The 16,903-nt window shown below is 45.6% G+C and overlaps 1 protein-coding gene and 1 non-coding gene across 2 annotated transcripts in view; one reads left to right on the plus strand and one right to left on the minus strand.

The window, feature by feature from the left end:
- Positions 1–16,903, minus strand: part of WASF3 (WASP family member 3) — a 143,582-nt gene that overhangs the window by 87,443 nt on the left and 39,236 nt on the right. The gene's annotated exons all lie outside the window — the stretch shown is intronic.
- On the plus strand, positions 13,072–13,175 carry LOC133762625 (U6 spliceosomal RNA). Its single transcript, XR_009866299.1, has one exon. It is a non-coding gene; the product is annotated as a U6 spliceosomal RNA (small nuclear RNA).

Consider the following 16,903-nt stretch of genomic DNA (forward strand, 5'->3'; position numbering starts at 1 on the left):
GAGGGACCGGGCTCTGAGGGTGGAAGTGAACTGATGACAGGGAAGAGCTAGAGGCCGGATGAAAACAGGATGAGGCCAAAGTGTCCTTGAACTTGTGTGTAAAGCTGTGCAGATAACATAGGCACGGCAAGCTCATCAGTTCAGAAACTCCAGAATTTTTTAAACTCCATTTTTGAAAAGTGGGACACCATGTCCTTGGCTGATCTTCTAGTGCTTTTCCTGTTGCTCTTGACCCCACAAAGAACATAAACAGTGGCTTCCAGGGAGGCCCCTGAAGACAACAGTTTAAACCTTGAAACAGATCCAGCCCAGATGAAAAGATTTTCTTACTGAAACTACTTTATATTTTTCTCTGCTTTAATTACTGAATCCTGTAACTGGAATTCATCCCTCATTCAAAGAAATGCTAAAAATAGCCTGTTTCAGAATGTAGAATGAGAAGCATCATGTAATTTTGCTACTAAATGGACTCCTTTTTCACAGCTCAATAGCGTTCTCCAAATACAATTTCCTCTTTTTATTAACCAAAAAATGTAACATCCTGCAGACACAGGTTCAACATGAATTTCCATTACTGTGTACTTGTAAGTTGAAAAGTGAAATCTCAGGCACGCACTAGCTGGACTGAAAGGCAGTCTCCTGACTTGCTCCGCCCACTTTTCATCACTGCTTTCATTAAACACCTCTGACTGCAGAGAATCATCTCATTTGCATGTGATGAATGGATTTTTTTTTCAAAAGCCGTTATCCAAAGAGCTCCCCACTGCAAATGGCAAATGATTAATAACAGCTTACGTCTGAGTCCATGGTGCCACTTCCAAAGGGCTCTCACATCAATCATCTCATTTAATCCACAACAACTATGGCACCAGCAAGGTAAATGAGGAAACAGGCTCAAAGAGTGGAATGCCCCCCACCAAAAAAAAAAAAACACACACACACACAAGGCAAGTACAGGGGAAGATACCACCCCTTCATCATCCTCGCCTCCATCCCAAGTTTATTTCAACTCAGCTCCTTCTCTGGCTGCCTCCTGTGAACTCTTCAGCACTTCTGGGAGCACCCCAGGCAGGCAGTATGCACTCCTCCCTCCAAATGCCAACAACCCTTACCAGGAGCACCGCCCACCCCACCCAGCTCTCCAATGGGGGCTGCTGTCCTGTTAACTGTCAGGAGCCCTCAGAGGGCGTGCAAGAAGTACATAACTCTCACACCTAGAACACCAGCATGCACAAGACAGGAATGCACGAAGTTTCTCTTCATGCTGCCGCCTGGCAAGGAATAACTTAGTAGGCAAAAGCCACTCTTTCCTTGACTTTGGCAAACAAACTACACATCAACCTCAGCTATGGCTCTACCTCCCGACTCCAAGCAGAAATTTTTTTTTTTTTTTTTAGAGATTTACTTATTATTTACTTGAAAGTCAGAGTTACACAGAAAAAGAAGGAGAGGCAGAGAGAGAGGTCTTCCATCTGCTGACTCACTCCCCAGATGGCCGCAAAGGCCAGAGCCGCCCCAATCCGAAGCCAGAAGCCAGGAGCTTCTTCCAGGTCTCCCATGTGGGTGCAGGAGCCCAAGGACCTGGGCCATCTTGTACTGCTTTTCCAGGCCACAGCAGAGAGCTGGATTGGAAGTGGAGCAGCTGGGACTCGAACCAGCGCCCATATGGGATGCCAGCACTGCAGGTGGAGGCTTCACCTGCCAAGCCACAGCGCTGGCCCCACAGAAAATCTTTGAAGTCACCCACCGCCCATCATAAATAACTACCTAAGAGGTGCTCTGAACCATAGTAAGCTGCTTCCTATCTCACTGGTTTGTGCCTCCACCTTCCTCCTGGACCATGAGACCATCCCAGTTTCTAAGGACGTTTTGCGTCCCGGGCGTATGACCTGCTGACCCATTGCATACAGGTGTTTTAATTTCTTGATTTGATCTGCCCTGACTTCTGAACACTTGGCTGGCTCAGTCCAGGTGCCGGAGCCCTCACCTTACCCTCCAGTCCCACCCCAGCTCTCTCCTCCTGTCAAGCACAGGTGGGTCCGACACAGGGTGTTACTGGGCCTTGCACGCCTGGCCAGGCCAGAAGAACCCTGAGCCTTCAGCTTACACCTAAAGCAAGTGCTGCACCTCCATGGCGATTCTGGGAGGCAGACAAATCTAACACAGATAGGAGTGGCGGTAACTTCCACCCTCCCTCACAGCCCTATCTCCTTCCTCAGACTTCAAAATCAGGTGACAGATGTCTTGGGCTACAATACCATCATATAGTATTTACTTTCATTACATACGCTGAATCTTAAAATTGGACAAAAGAAAATTATTATACAAGTGCATAGAAATACTGAGAAAACCACGCACATTATCAGATGGAAATAGCAAGGAACAAATGCTGCACTGCAGAGGTAGGTTTTATGATTATTACCCTGATGGTTTTTACATACTCCAGAATCAAGCTGTATTTAAAAACCAGTTCTGTAGTAGTAAACCTGACATAAAGATTTCATGTGCAATTCACCAAGTAACTTCAGGGTAGTTTCATTTCCCCCTCCTTCAGGATAAAGCAGAGAAGCCGTCACTGTAACAAATGGGTCCATAAACTTCCACCCACAGGGCACCCCGGGTGTTCAAACAAGACTGACAAACACAGCAGTAACATTTGACAGCGTCTGCAGCCAATTCTCCTGAGTCTCTAGCCAAACCCTCACTCACTCTCCATCTAAAGTAAGCAGGGAGCAAAACAGCTCACCAACACACAAGGACATTACAGTTTCTGAGAAAAAAAAAAACAAAACAAGGAAAAAAATGATCACCTCCAGAAATGAATATAAAATTCCAATTACATTAAAGGTAATTCACTGCTACCAAAAATATTTCTAGCATCACATTCTATCTCTCATTAACTGAGTGAAGCAATTATTTCACCAGTGGCATCCAGTAAAACTGCAGGAAACATGGTAGGGCCATGCCTGGATCGAATACCAACAGCTCTGCATCTTAGAGCTACAAGTGTCTGTGCCTTGACCTCCCCATCTGTAAAAATGAGTCTCGGCGTGTGGAGAGGAGGCGAGGATGAGCTGTTATAGCCAAACAGCAAGGGGAGGTGGCAGGAGGGTGTCTGCACATCAGCTACTACTCCTCTACTGCTGAGAGCAAACCTCCAGAGCCAGACAGGCACAATCGCCTCAGTCTGGCATCTTGACTCGGACTGCTCTCGCCAAAGCAGAGAGGATGACAGCCCCCCATCAATGACAAGTCCCTTTGCCCCTCTTTGGGGTTATGGTGGCAGCAGTAACCTGTCTCCAAATGATGATGCTGGTACTTGTGGCAAGTGGCCAATGTACTGGACACCCCTGACCCAGCTCGCCTTTGATTTCTACAGATAAAGGCAATGATGGCCAATTTACTCAGTGGAAGGACACAGAGTATGTGTATATCCCAAACAGCAGACATGCAAACGTGGAAATCCTCACGGTTATCTTATCTAGCTAGAGCTCCCTTCTGCAGGGCTTTCTGCAAAGAGCTTGAATTCTGCCTAGTGTGCTCTGAGTCTCTCAGCCCAGATTCTGCCCATTCCTGCCCTCACTCCTGCTGTGCTGACATTGTCCTCTCCAAGCCCAGAGGAACTCACTCTCCCAAAGGCAGACCTTACCTCTGCAGAATCTTCTAGCACAGGAGGAACTGTTACTTGAACATGACCACAGGCCTCCACATGGAAACTTAAGAAACTCAAGTGGCAACAAACCCACACACATAGGCAGGCAGCAGACTTGAAATCAAAAAGCACTCCAGCAAATATCACTCACAATTTTATCTTCTCTCCTCACAGCTTCTGGGATAAATGAAATTGCATAAAAATGTCCTAAGAGAGCACATAATGCAGAATCCAAAGATGTGTAATTGTGTCAATTTCCACACATCATGAACAAAGATTAAGTACCACTTTATCAACTTCAATGCTTATTACAATTAATAACTTCAAATCTTTTTTAACATAAAAATCCATCAGCAACTTCTCATTTTTTAAATAATTTTTCAAAAAGAGTATTTATTTATTTGAAAGGCAGGGTGGAAGAGAAACAGTTCACTCCCCAAATAGCTGCAATGGCTGGCGCTGGGCCAAACTAAAGCCAGGAGCCTCCAATTTCATCTCCCATATGGGGACAGGGGTCTAAGAACTTGGGACCACCTTTTGCTGCTTTCCCAGGCACATTAGCAGGGAGCTGCATTGGAAGTGGAACAGGTAGGACCCGAACTGATGCTCCAACATGGGATGCTGGCATCACAAGTAGAGCTTACCGCACTGTACTATAATGCCAGTACCAAGGGTTAGTAAGTTTTAAAATCCACCTGGGAGCAAACAAATGAGCTACTGCACGTAAAAACAGTGAAAAGACATTATACAGATGAAACCATTGTCCTTCCTACTGCCTAACCTACAGCCTAAGAGAATCTCATGCTGCTCATTTTGGCACTGCCACAAGGAAAGCAACCTCCCCATCATCACCACATTCCCACAACTGACCAAAGACAGAAGTGGGTGCATGGGGGTGTGCAGGGCAGAGGCAGGTGGTCTGATTCACCAGGCTGGAGCGGAGTAAGCGATGCACTGTGGGCAGCCTGTGCCACACAAAGAGAGGATCACTATGAAAGCAGAGCAGAAACACCTGCACTCCACTCCTTGCCACCCCACAAGACAGAGCCCCCACTCCCAGGAGCAGTGTGACTCAGGCGCTGCATCGCGAATCTCTGCTGCAGAAAAGCTAACCAAGGCTGTGTCTGCCCTGGCACAGGGCACTGGGAAGGGAGCAAACGAGCAACAAGGCAGCCAGGATTTACTGCCTCTGCAGTGCTGAGCCAGGACCCTGCTTAATTGTGCTTCACATGCTTCTGTCACTCGCTCAATCCTCGCGACTATAGAGGCAGGTATGATTAGCATCCCCATCTTACGGAGAAGTGGCTTCTCAAGGTCACACAGTATAAAACCAAGATGAGATTCAAACCCAGAAAACCCGTTTCCAGAGACTGTGCTTTTAACCAGTAGCTTGCCCTTCGTATTTGAAATGAGACAGTCTCACTGGAAAGACAACTCAGAAATGAAACGCTGCATTACTGCACACTCCACTATTAAAGATAAACCTCACAATCTCTCTGCAGGGATTCCAGGAAAGTCACTGAAGCCCCAGGGTGTCTGCATGTCTACACTGCTAAGCCTCCAGAGCGCAGAGAGAAGGCCTGGGCCTGGGGCAGGGCAGGGGCTGGGGGTGGGGATGGGGGGTCAGATTTGAGTGAATCCTTTCAGAAAGCAGTTGACTGAAAATCATCACCAAGCTTCTCATGTCGTGGGGGTGGGGTCCAGTGAGGGCATCAGGGGCTTTATAAGACCACCACAGACCCAAGTCTTCTCATGCAATGCCCTGTGCTGCCTTGGGACTCTGCAGAGTCCCCACCCCCAAGAAGACTCTCAGCAGAAGCAGCTCCTAGACCCTGGACATTTAGAGTTGTGAGCTGAGCAAATCTTTATGCTTTCTAAGTAGCGAGTCTAGCGTATGCAGTAACAGCAACAGGACACAAAGAATATAATCAGGATAGGCCCGTTTATGACCCTGCTATTGCAATCAGCGTAACTATAATAAACATACTAAGAGACCTAGTGGAAAAGATGAGTGGAGAGTGCATGAACACAAATGGGTGAAGAATTTCAGTAACGTAAAACAGGAACTAAATAGGGACATGAAAGGTAGAAATGAAAATTACAACCTTGAAAATAAAGAATAGTAAAGCTTCATAGTAAACTGGACATGGCAAAAGAAGTTTCTATGATTTGAAGAGAAAAAAGATGAGAAAAAACAACAAAACTGCACAAGATACATGGGATAATACCAGACGGCTGACTATATGGGTAAGTGGAGTTCCAGAAGACTAGGACAGAGAATAGGGCAGAAGCAATATCAAATGAGAATTTTTCAAATGTGATGAAGGACATCAACCCGCAGACCCAAGCAGCTCAACTCAGTCAACCCGGAGGATGTCAAATACAAAGGAAACCACACCTAGGCACATCATGGCTAAGCTGCTTAAAACCAAAGGCAAAGAGAAAATATTCAAACAACCAGAGGAAAAACGGACATAGGAGTCACAGAAAATGGCAATAAGGACAACATTTTAAAAAGGCTAAATTTTATCGAAAATAATGAAAATTAATATAATGTACTGGTATGTTTAAGATCCTGAGCGGTAGGAAAACAACTGCTATGCAGGATTCTATATCCAGTAAAAATATACTTAAAAACATTTAAAACTAAACATTGAAATTTTAAAAGGCAAGCAATCCAGTTGTGAAATGAGCAAAAGACAAACATTTCACCATGGAGGGGTATGGATGGCAAATAAGTAGATGAGATAAGGTCAACATTACCAGCCACTAGGGAAACACAGGTAAATTACAATGAGCTATCATTCCACACGTGTTAGAATAACAGTGATAACACCAAGCTCTGGTGAGGAAGCAAAGCAAATGGAGCACTCCTATATTGCTGGGGGGATATAAGATGGCACAGCTGCTCTGAGAAGTCGTGCAGCAGGTTCTGACTAAACAGGCACCTGCCATTCACCCCAGTCATCAAACTCACGGGTATTTATGTATCCTAGAGAAATGAATACATATTCGTACAAAAACTAGTACACACTGGGCCGGCATTAAGCTGCCTCTTGGGATGCCTCCACCCTCTATCAGAGTGCCTGGATTCAAGTCCTGGTTTCACTCTTTATTCCAGCTTCCCGTCAATGTACACTCAGAGGCAGCAGGTGATGGCTCAAGTACCCACTACCCATTTGGAAGATCTGGATTGAGCTTCCTTAGCTTTTAGCTTAGACCTGGCCCAGTCCTGGCTGTTGTGGGCTTTTAGGGAATAAACCAGCAGACAGGTGCTTGCTTGCTCTTGTGCTCTCTCTCTTGCTCTCGCTCTTTCTTCCTGTCTTTCTACCTTTCAAATATATAATTAAAAAAAAAAAACACACACACACAAATGGCCATAGTGGCTTTATTCATAGGACCAAAATACTGGGAATAGCACAGACATTGCTTGGGTAGATGGTTGAACAAACTCTTGTTATACCGAGGAGAACATGTTGAGTATACAATGGTACATTGCTCAGTACTAATAAAGAACTAATGATATGTATAAGAACCCAGACAGATGTTAAGGGCGCTTTGTTTAATGGAAAATGCAAATCTCAAAAGGTTACATACTGTATGATTCTATGTACATGATATTCTAAAAGTGATACAATAGGGATGGAGAACAGGAAACAGCATCAGGAAGTGGGAGGATGAGAATACCAAACAACTGATGAGGGACATCTCGGTGGCGACAGAATTGATTTTGATATGGCAGCAGTTACATAAATCTACATGTGATAAAACTGCACAGATATTACACACACATGTATGAAGACATACACATGTATAAACACAGTTTAAAATACAGTGACATTCAGTTCACTGGTAGACTAACAGTAACACAGCAATGTAAATTTTCTGGCTTTGATATCGTATTACAAACCATAAGAGACATTGCCAGTGGGGAAGCTGGGCAAAGAGTACACAGACACACTCTGGAAGGGCAGCAGATCAAGGCCCAAGTGCTCAGGCCCCTGCTACCTGGAGACCCAGATGGAGTTCCAGCTTCCCAGCTTCAGCCTGGTCCAGCTCTGGCTGTTGTGCATTTGGAGAATGAACTAGCAGGTCTAAGAGCACTGTCTGTCTCTGTCTCTCTGACTTTCAAGTGGATGAAAAATAAATGCCACGCTACAAGCAACCGGGAGGACTGAAGGAATTAAAGTCACTTAGGAAAGGTGACAAGGGAGAGTGCTGCGGCACTGTGGATGATGAGGTGGAGAAGTGGCACAGGACAAGGGCAGTGCAACAACACAGCAGCCCAGCAAGAGACAGGAATGAGCCCACACCGGGGGAGCATGGAGGATGACAGAAATGGAAGGTCATCCAAGCACAAAGAAGAAAGGGAAGCACTAGGAACCACTCCCTCAATCCCAACGTGGGTGTTGGAAGGATGTCACCTTCCCTCATCTCCAAAGGGAACAGAGCAGCAGCGAGAGGCTCCACTAGAACATGAATACATTTTTGGAGGTAATGATCTCAAAAGGCAGGGGAACCCCCAGAGGTAAGTAACTGCAGAGTTAAAGTCTGGAGTAGAAGCCACAAGTCATCATCAGCCCTGGCTGTAATCAGAGGGCTAGAAGAGGACAGCAGTGGATGGCACTGCCACAGGGAATGAATATGAGGAAATAAATAGAATTGGGGTCAAATTCTAGGGGAGGGACCAGCGCTGTGGCATAGTGAGTGAAGCTGCCGCTTGCAGTGCTGACATCCGATATAGGTGCCGGTTTGAGTCTCAGCTGCTCCTCTTCTGATCCAGCTCTCTGCTGTGGCCTGGGAAAGCAGTAGGGGATGGTCCAAGTCCTTGGGTCCTGCCCCACGTGGGAGACCCAGAAGCTCCTGGCTCCTGGCTTCAGATTGGCCCAGCTTCAGCCACTGAGGCCATCTGCGGAGTGAACCAGCAGGATGAAAGACTCCTCTCTGCCTCTGCCTCCCTGTAACTCTGCCTTTCAAATAAATAAATACTCCTTTTAAAAAATTCTAGGGGAAAAAGGCTTTCATGAAATTTGTATGTTAAAAAGTACAAACTGTCAGGGCTGGCACGGTGGCGCAGTGGATTAATCCTCCACCTGCGGCGCCGGCATCCCATATGGGCACCGGGTTCTAGTCCTGGTTGCTCCTCTTCCAGTCCAGCTCTCTGCTGTGGCCCGGGAAGGCAGTGGAGGATGGCCCAAGTGTTTGGGCCCTGCACCCACATGGGAGACCGGGAGGAAGCACCTGGCTCCTGGCTTCGGATCGGCACAGCCTGCTGGCCGTAACAGCCATTTGGGGAGTGAACCAGCAGAAGGAAGGCCTTTCTCTCTGTCTATAACTCTGTCAAATAAATTTTTAAAAAATCATTGCAACTAATAATTCTTCTAGTGATACACCCTAGAGGAATGAAAACAAATGTGAGCAAACTTTTTTCCATAAAGATGTTCCCTTCAGTGTTATTTATTATAATAAAACACAGAAGAAAATAACTATGCCAAACAAAAGAACTGATTTAAAGCAAATTATGCTAGAGCTATGATTATTATGCTACCATCTAAGTAGCATTTTGGAAGATTTTTTAATTATGTGAGAAAATCCTTACAACATGACACGAAACAGAAAAGTGTACCAAGTGGCAGAGACAGTATATATTTAAACAAGAATATTCATTGAACAGCTACTACAAGCACCTAGGTGCTGGGGATGACATTCAGTAAAAGACGGACAATTCCTTGTTTCTGTGAAACTTAAATTCTACCACAAAATGATCTCAAAAGAGTAAAAAAATAAATTTGCATGAAAACTTCAGATGAAGTAAGTGCTAAATGAGGTACACATAACAGTGATATTAAGAAAATCTTATTGGGGCCGGCGCCATGGCCCAGTAGGTTAATCCTCTGCCTGCAGCGCTGGCATCCCATATGGGTGGCAGTTCTAGTTCCGGTTGCTCCTCTTCCAATCCAGCTCTCTGCTGAGGCCTGGGAAAGCAGTAGAAGATGGCCCAAGTCCTTGGGCCCCTGCAACCACATGGGAGACCAGGAAGAAGCACCTGGCTCGTGGTTTCAGATCGGCGCAGTTCTGGCCGTTGCAGCCATTTGCGGGGTGAACCAACGGAAGGAAGCCCTTTCTCTCTGTCTCTCTCTCTCTAACTCTACCTGTCAAATAAATAAATAAAATCTTAAAAAAAAATTTCTAAACAAAAATATTATTATATAAAACACTTGAAGTTGATTTAAAAGAAATAAAACAAAATTAACAGAAAAATAATAGAAAATAAAAATTAACAACAACCTCAGGGGTTGAGTAAGGTCTAGGAAAACAAAGCGGGGGGGGGGGGGGGGTGGAACCCAGTGGGAGTGCTCGGCCCTCTGTGGTGTGTTCTAGAGCACATTAATGAAGCACAACTTGCACAGCCTCTCCGCTTGCTCATCCTCAAACCCACAGCCTGAGAAGGCACAGGCACGAGCTGGCTGAGAGGCCCAGGCTCCCACCAAGTCTATGCAGACCAAAAGGAACTTCTCAGGAACGCCACAGGTAGAAAGTCTCACAAATGATCCTGCCATAAACAAGCTAAGACAGACTTTGTCATTGGTGAAGTTTGCTCTGTCAGTGTGTGATTTGACCTCCTCTTGTCTCAAGCCACTGCTGCTTAAGATGTACCTTGGAGAAAGGACCTTGCAAATGTCCTTGCACTGTGCCCTGGTCAGTGTTCTGGACCCAGTCTACCAACGCTAATTTTTCACCCTCAGCCTAGGTATACTTGTGGAAAAACACCCCTTGCATCTTCCCAAACATTTCATAATCCACTGAGACCAAGGCGTCCCCTTCCACCATGCTCAAACCCTCCTGATCATCCCCTCAGGGCTCAGACCACACATGCAACCACCTCGCCAACAGCTCCCCTCAACACGTTTTACTTTTCCATGTTCATTACGGCAGGACCCCATACACACACACACACACCCCTACGTTCATTCACCCACTCACTCACTGAGCCAGTACTACACTGCAGGTACTCCCTTAAAATCACAGCATGCCCTAGAAACACTACTCAGAATGCTAAGTAGTTTAAGGACCAGTTCCTAAAATCCAAAACATTCAAAGGTATAATTTGTGAAGAGAACTACCCTGAAGAAAGGTACTGAAAATACTTCTGCAAATTTGTAACATGTTCCAGAAAACACCCTTTGAAAAGAATGCACCTATGTGTGTCACATACATGCACACATACAGACACACACGCACACACACACTGACATTTATTCTTTAAAAACAATCTTGGAACAAATAACCAAGAAACTGAGAATGTGTTCATTTTAGAAAGAAAAAACAGAAAACTCTGTGTCATATACTTAACTGTAGGCGCCACTCAAATTCCTAAGTTGAAGCCCCAAGCCTCTCTCACCCACGTGAGGGTATTTGGAGGGAGGGCCTGGCTGGAAAAAGTTAAGGTTAAATGATGCCATCAGGTGTGGCCTTGATCCCACAGGACTGGTGCCCCTATAGGAAGAGGAACAGACTCCGCAGGAAGGCCATGCGAGTCCAAAGCATTTGTCTGCAGGCCAGGTGAAGGCCTCACCAGGAATGAGCCTACCGGCTCCTGGGCCTTCCAACCTCCAGAACCCTGAGAAAATCAATGCCTCTTGTTAAGCCACACAGCCTGTAGTGTTTTGTTGTGTCAGCCTGAGCAGCCCAAGACACACTGTGAAGTAAAATTACTGTATCATTCTACAGAGATACCACTGGAGTTCACACCACTCCTCTCAAACAAAACCCACAAAGATATTCCTAATATTCTGGAGACTGTCTTAAAAATTTAATCTGATTCAAATAAATACCAACTGCTTTCTAAAATATCTGCAATCAGAAAGAGACATTTTATTAGAGATTACCTAGCTAAAAGTACTTTTCAGAGGTTGGTTACATCCTGAACTTCATTAAAATTATAGAGAAGCAAAGATTATAACAATCAAAGCCCAGAACACTCCAGAATCATTCTGACCCAGAAAGCAAAAGAGAAAAACAACTTCCCCCTTTCTTTGAGGTCTTTTTGAACCTACTATTTCCTCCAGCCAGACATCCACTCTGGAGTCACAGCTGGCCCAGTGGGATGACAGGAGGCAGTGAACCAGGCAGAGAAGGAAGTCCCTTCAGGAGCAACCACACTCCTAAATCCCCAACACCCAGCTGTTCCCAAGACATCTGGACCTAAAGCCCCACGACCCAGACTCTGGACCTTTTCTCTCCTCTCTCCACACTCCCTCCCTTGGTGATCCAATCCCAGGGTTCTAAATGCCACCTGTCTACTGATAAATCTCAAAGCCATTGACACATCTCAAATACCTGGGACAGGCATTTGGTGCAACAACTAAAATGCCACTTGGGACACCTGCATCCCATACTGAGTGCCTGAGTCCAAGTCCCAGCTCCACTCCTGACTCCAGCTTGCTGCTAATGCAGACCCTAGGAGGTAGCTGTCCTGACTCAAATAGTTGGGTCCCTGCCACCCATGTAGGAGACACAATTTGAATTCTGGCTCTCCCAGCATTTGAAGGGTGAGCCAGTAGATGGGATGCCCGTTCCCCATCCCCACAGTATCTCCATCTCTCAAATGCATCAAATTCAAAATTGTACACCAAGAGCCAACTCGACAACGTCACACGAATGTCTGGTATGAACCCCTGACCTCCCACTGCAATGAGGCACTCAAGTCTTCCCCGACTCACACTGCTCAGCAACTCCAAACCCCAGTCACTCAAGTGAACCCTGGAGCACCTTCACCTTCTCACTCTCACAGGCCTCACATCAGGTCCACCATCAAGTCCACCTGGTGGTTCCACCTTCTGAACACCCTCGTGGGTCTAAATCAGATGGCTCCTGCGGCTCTGCACCTAGAAGCCAGGGCAGCTGCATCAGGGAAGCGGGATCTGTCCTGCTCCACATGGTACCACTTCTCCTGGAACGTCCTTCCCCACCCAGCCCACCTGGCCATGGCTCAGGCCCTCAGACCCTCAAATCTCTACTCAAACGTTACCTCCTCTGAGCCCATCCCAATGGCAAGTGACTCCTGAGCCACTTTATCCTCTTCAATGCTTTCTCTCCACTGGCGCCTGGCATCGTCTGATAGCCTGGGTTTCATTTACTGTGTGTCTCCCTTACTGCTGAACTCCATCAGAATTCCAGTTTGGGGAGTGTACAGAGGGACCTTCTCAGTATCCATCGGCTCTACATCCACAAATTCAACCTATCAAGGGTCAAAAATATTTAGAGGAAAAAACACTATCTGTATTGAATACATACAGACTTTTTCTCGTCACTTCGGTCCAAACAAAACAGGACAGCAACCACATGGCATTTACATCGTTTTAGGCATTCTAATTCATCTAGAGATGATGTAAAGCACATGGAAATACATATGTATGGTGCTCGCTTCAACAGCACATATACTAAAATTGGAACAATACAGAGATTAGCATGGCCCCTGCGCAAGGATGACACGCAAATTCATGAAGCGTTCCACCTTTTTAAAAGATGAGTGGGCTTTTCTCCCGGTTTTGGTTGGAATCAGCTTTAAACCATGTCCATAAAACAGTCCTCACAAGGGTCCAGAGTCCCTCCTCATTTCCTCTCCTCTATAAAATTCTCTCCCTATTTGGTTAATGCCACTCCTAGGACCATTGATTGCTATTCTCACCCTGTCTTTATACTACCGTGTCTGTTTAAATGTTTACAGGAGTTGATAATGGAACAAACAAGGCCTTCAGCAACCAGGCGGTCAACCAAATGCTGCTACAGGGACATCTCCACCCAGGCGACAGCAGCTTGAGACATCACCCAATGCCTTGTCGCTCCATGTCAGCAGGAAGCAGCTCTAAAGACAGATCACTGTCCCTCTACCCCTCCTGGACTTTTGGAGCTAATGTAATCCATACAACTCCTGCTTTATAAAAAACAAAAGGGGAGAATGTTAGTAAAATGGCGCAGTTTTATCTATGGAGCCATCTATACCCCAACACCATCCTAGGCTCTAGCCCCCACCGCCACTGCTGGAAGCCAGGTGGCCACATGGCCCAACCACCGGTGTCAGCTCCACCCCATCCTAATGGGATTCACTGCTCCTACTTTCCTGCCCCTCCTCCACAAAGTTTTAAAAGGACCTGTTCCTGAATATGTACACTCTCTTTTTCTCTCCGTCTCCTGATCTCTCAGTCTTTATCTCCTTCTCTCTCTTATGCTCTCTTTCTCTTTTCCTTCTTCGCCCCTTCCCTCTGGTCTGTTGGATTTCCCCCAATAAACCCTTTTCCTTAAAAAAAATATATATGTATGTATCAATTCTATGCAGAAACCACACCATTTTAAATAAGGGACTTGAGCATCCACAGACTTTGGTATCCAGAAGGGCTCTGGACCCAGTCACCATACAGACCAGGAGATGACTGTGTTTTGTTTCCTGACGTGTCCCCAGCACCTGGAATGGTGTATGGCACACAGTAGGTGTTCAGTAACTAGCCGCTGAAAAAATAAAAAATTTATGTGGCATCTCATCCCTGTATTTTCTTTAAAAGAAACTAAGAAAGTACAAGATTAGCAGATTGGGGGTATATTTATGAGGGCCTTTTCACTGCACACTCTCCCTTGATGATGTCACCTAACAAGTTCACCTCCATCTACTTGCACTAAGGTCTCATCTACGTTCTGGGAATAGATCCACGGAGCACACTTATGGCTTAAGACCCATGTGTACAGAAGACATCTATAGCAGAAGAGACACTTAGGACATTTAAAGAGAAGAAAAGATATTTAAAGAGAATGATCAACAATTTTCCACCTTTTAGTTTTTCACCCCCTCAAATAAGAAAATTCAAAATTTAGAAAAATCACTCAAATAAAAGTAAATAACACTGCATCTTTACACAGAAAATGAGAGAGGGAAATTTCATTTGTACGGTAACAACTAAAAATACAAATCACAAATTTACCTTTATTTTTTCTGAGTGAGATCATGCTAGGGGGAGGGGGACGTGGACCCTCTCAGCAAAGAAGGTCCCAGATAAGAAATTCACAGGATGGAAATCAAAGCACCCGGACCTTTCAAATCAAGAACATCCTGGCCGGCGCCGCAGCTCACTAGGCTAATCCTCTGCCTTGCGGCGCCGGCACACCGGGTTCTAGTCCCGGTCGGGGCACCGATCCTGTCCCGGTTGCCCCTCTTCCAGGCCAGCTCTCTGCTGTGGCCAGGGAGTGCAGTGGAGGATGGCCCAAGTGCCTGGGCCCTGCACCCCATGGGAGACCAAGATAAGCCCCTGGCTCCTGCCATCGGAACAGCGCGGTGCACCGGCCGCAGCGCGCTACCGCGGCGGCCATTGGAGGGTGAACCAACGGCAAAGGAAGACCTTTCTCTCTGTCTCTCTCTCACTGTCCACTCTGCCTGTTTAAAAAAAAAAAAAAAAAAAAGAACATCCTGACAATGTCTTGTGAACTGAGGACTTACAAGGCATACTAATGAGAAATACTCCGAAAATGTTGTGCAGATAAAGGTCTTCAGTTTCAGCTTTCCTGAAACAATGGTTTGGAAGGGAATGGGGAGTTCCAAGCACCAAAGCATAAACCCAGCAATGGAACAAGCCAGTCAAGAAACACATGCAACAGAAATGTGGACCATGCCTTAGTGTTACTGTGGAACCTTGTCTTCCACTTGTGACAGTCACACACCAATAGAAAACCCACATACACAGGCACCTGAAAATATCTGTGGAAAAAAAGGAGTTAAAAGGTTATCTTTTTATTTATTATCTATTATTTTGCACTAAAGAGCAAAAATGTTTCAAAACCTATAGTTCTGGGGCTGGTGCTGTGGCATAGCAGGTAAAGCTGCCACCTGCAGTGCCAGCATCCCATATGGGCGCCAGTTTGAGTCCCAGCTGCTCCACTCCCGATCCGGCTCTCTGCTATGGCCTGGGAAAGAAGAAGATGGCCCAAGTGCTTGGGCCACTGCACCCGCGTGGGAGACCCAGAAGAAGCTCCCGGCTCTTGGCTTCGGATCAGCACAGCTCCGGCAGTTTCGGTCAATTGGGAAGTGAACCAGCAGATGGAAGACCTTTCTCTCTCTCTCTCTCTCTCTCTCTCTCTCTCTCTCTTTCTCTTCTCTCTGTGTAACGCTAACTTTCAAGTAAATAAATAAATCTTAAAAAAAAAAAAAACCTGTAGTTTTTTCCTAATACACATTTTCATGATTTTGGGTACCAAAATAAACTTCCCTTTAAATTCTACTTCTCATGAAGTTTTTGAAGTACACATGTGTAGCTAGCCAAACAGAATATATTTACCTCTTTTCAAGATAATCCAAAGCATGAGCTCTAACATTCTCCCAGAGGCAAAAGATACATTACAACCCAACCTACACTGAGATAATTTTTTTCATTTTTAAACATTTATTTATTCATTCATTCATTTGACAGGCAGAGAGGGAGAGAAGACAGAGAGGTCCCATCTGCTGCTCCCCAAATGCCTGCTGCGGTCAGGAATGGCTCCCATGCAAGGGACAGGAACACAATTACTTGAGGCTCACTGCTGCCTCCCAGGGTCTGCATTAGCAGGAACCTGGAGTCAGAAGCTGGAACCAGGCATGGAACCCAGGCACTCTGGTGTGAAATGTGGGTGATTGTATGGCATGTTAACTGCTCATCAGAGACCTGCCCCAGTATTATTTTAAATTTAAAGATAAGCGCATGAATCTACTAAACTCTGTTGCGCTTTCAGGAAATAACTAAAGGACAATTTAAATACCAGATAAAGGTAAAAATTTTTCTAAATGTATGGTACTCATTTTATTCTTTTTTATTAATTAATTCCTGTTTTATTCTTAACATCCAACAAATGCCAAAACAGCAAGACTTCTTATAGGAATTCCTCTAACGACAAGGCCATGCCAAGACAAAACCCTTCAGCCTGAGTAACACTTCACCAGTCAAGTCATTTCCTTAGCCACACAGCTGTCCATCTCTGTTGGACTCAGCTAGCAGCAGCAGTTTCATATCTACCAATCACGGCAGACCCCGCTATGACATCCTGGTTCAAGGACCACTTCCTTTAAATGCTCTCCCGGAACTTGTCCCCTTCAGCCTACATCAGCGGGTCCTGAGATGAACCAAATCTCATGCTTGACAGAACAAGCTGAAATGTTTTCCAATCTAGGACTCTCACAAAACAGGAGACTCCCTGGAGGCTGCAACTTCTGTAGAGCAAAACCAGAAA

The sequence above is a fragment of the Lepus europaeus genome, chromosome 6, assembly GCF_033115175.1.
Source record: "Lepus europaeus isolate LE1 chromosome 6, mLepTim1.pri, whole genome shotgun sequence".
In the NCBI taxonomy this organism is placed as follows: domain Eukaryota; kingdom Metazoa; phylum Chordata; class Mammalia; order Lagomorpha; family Leporidae; genus Lepus; species Lepus europaeus.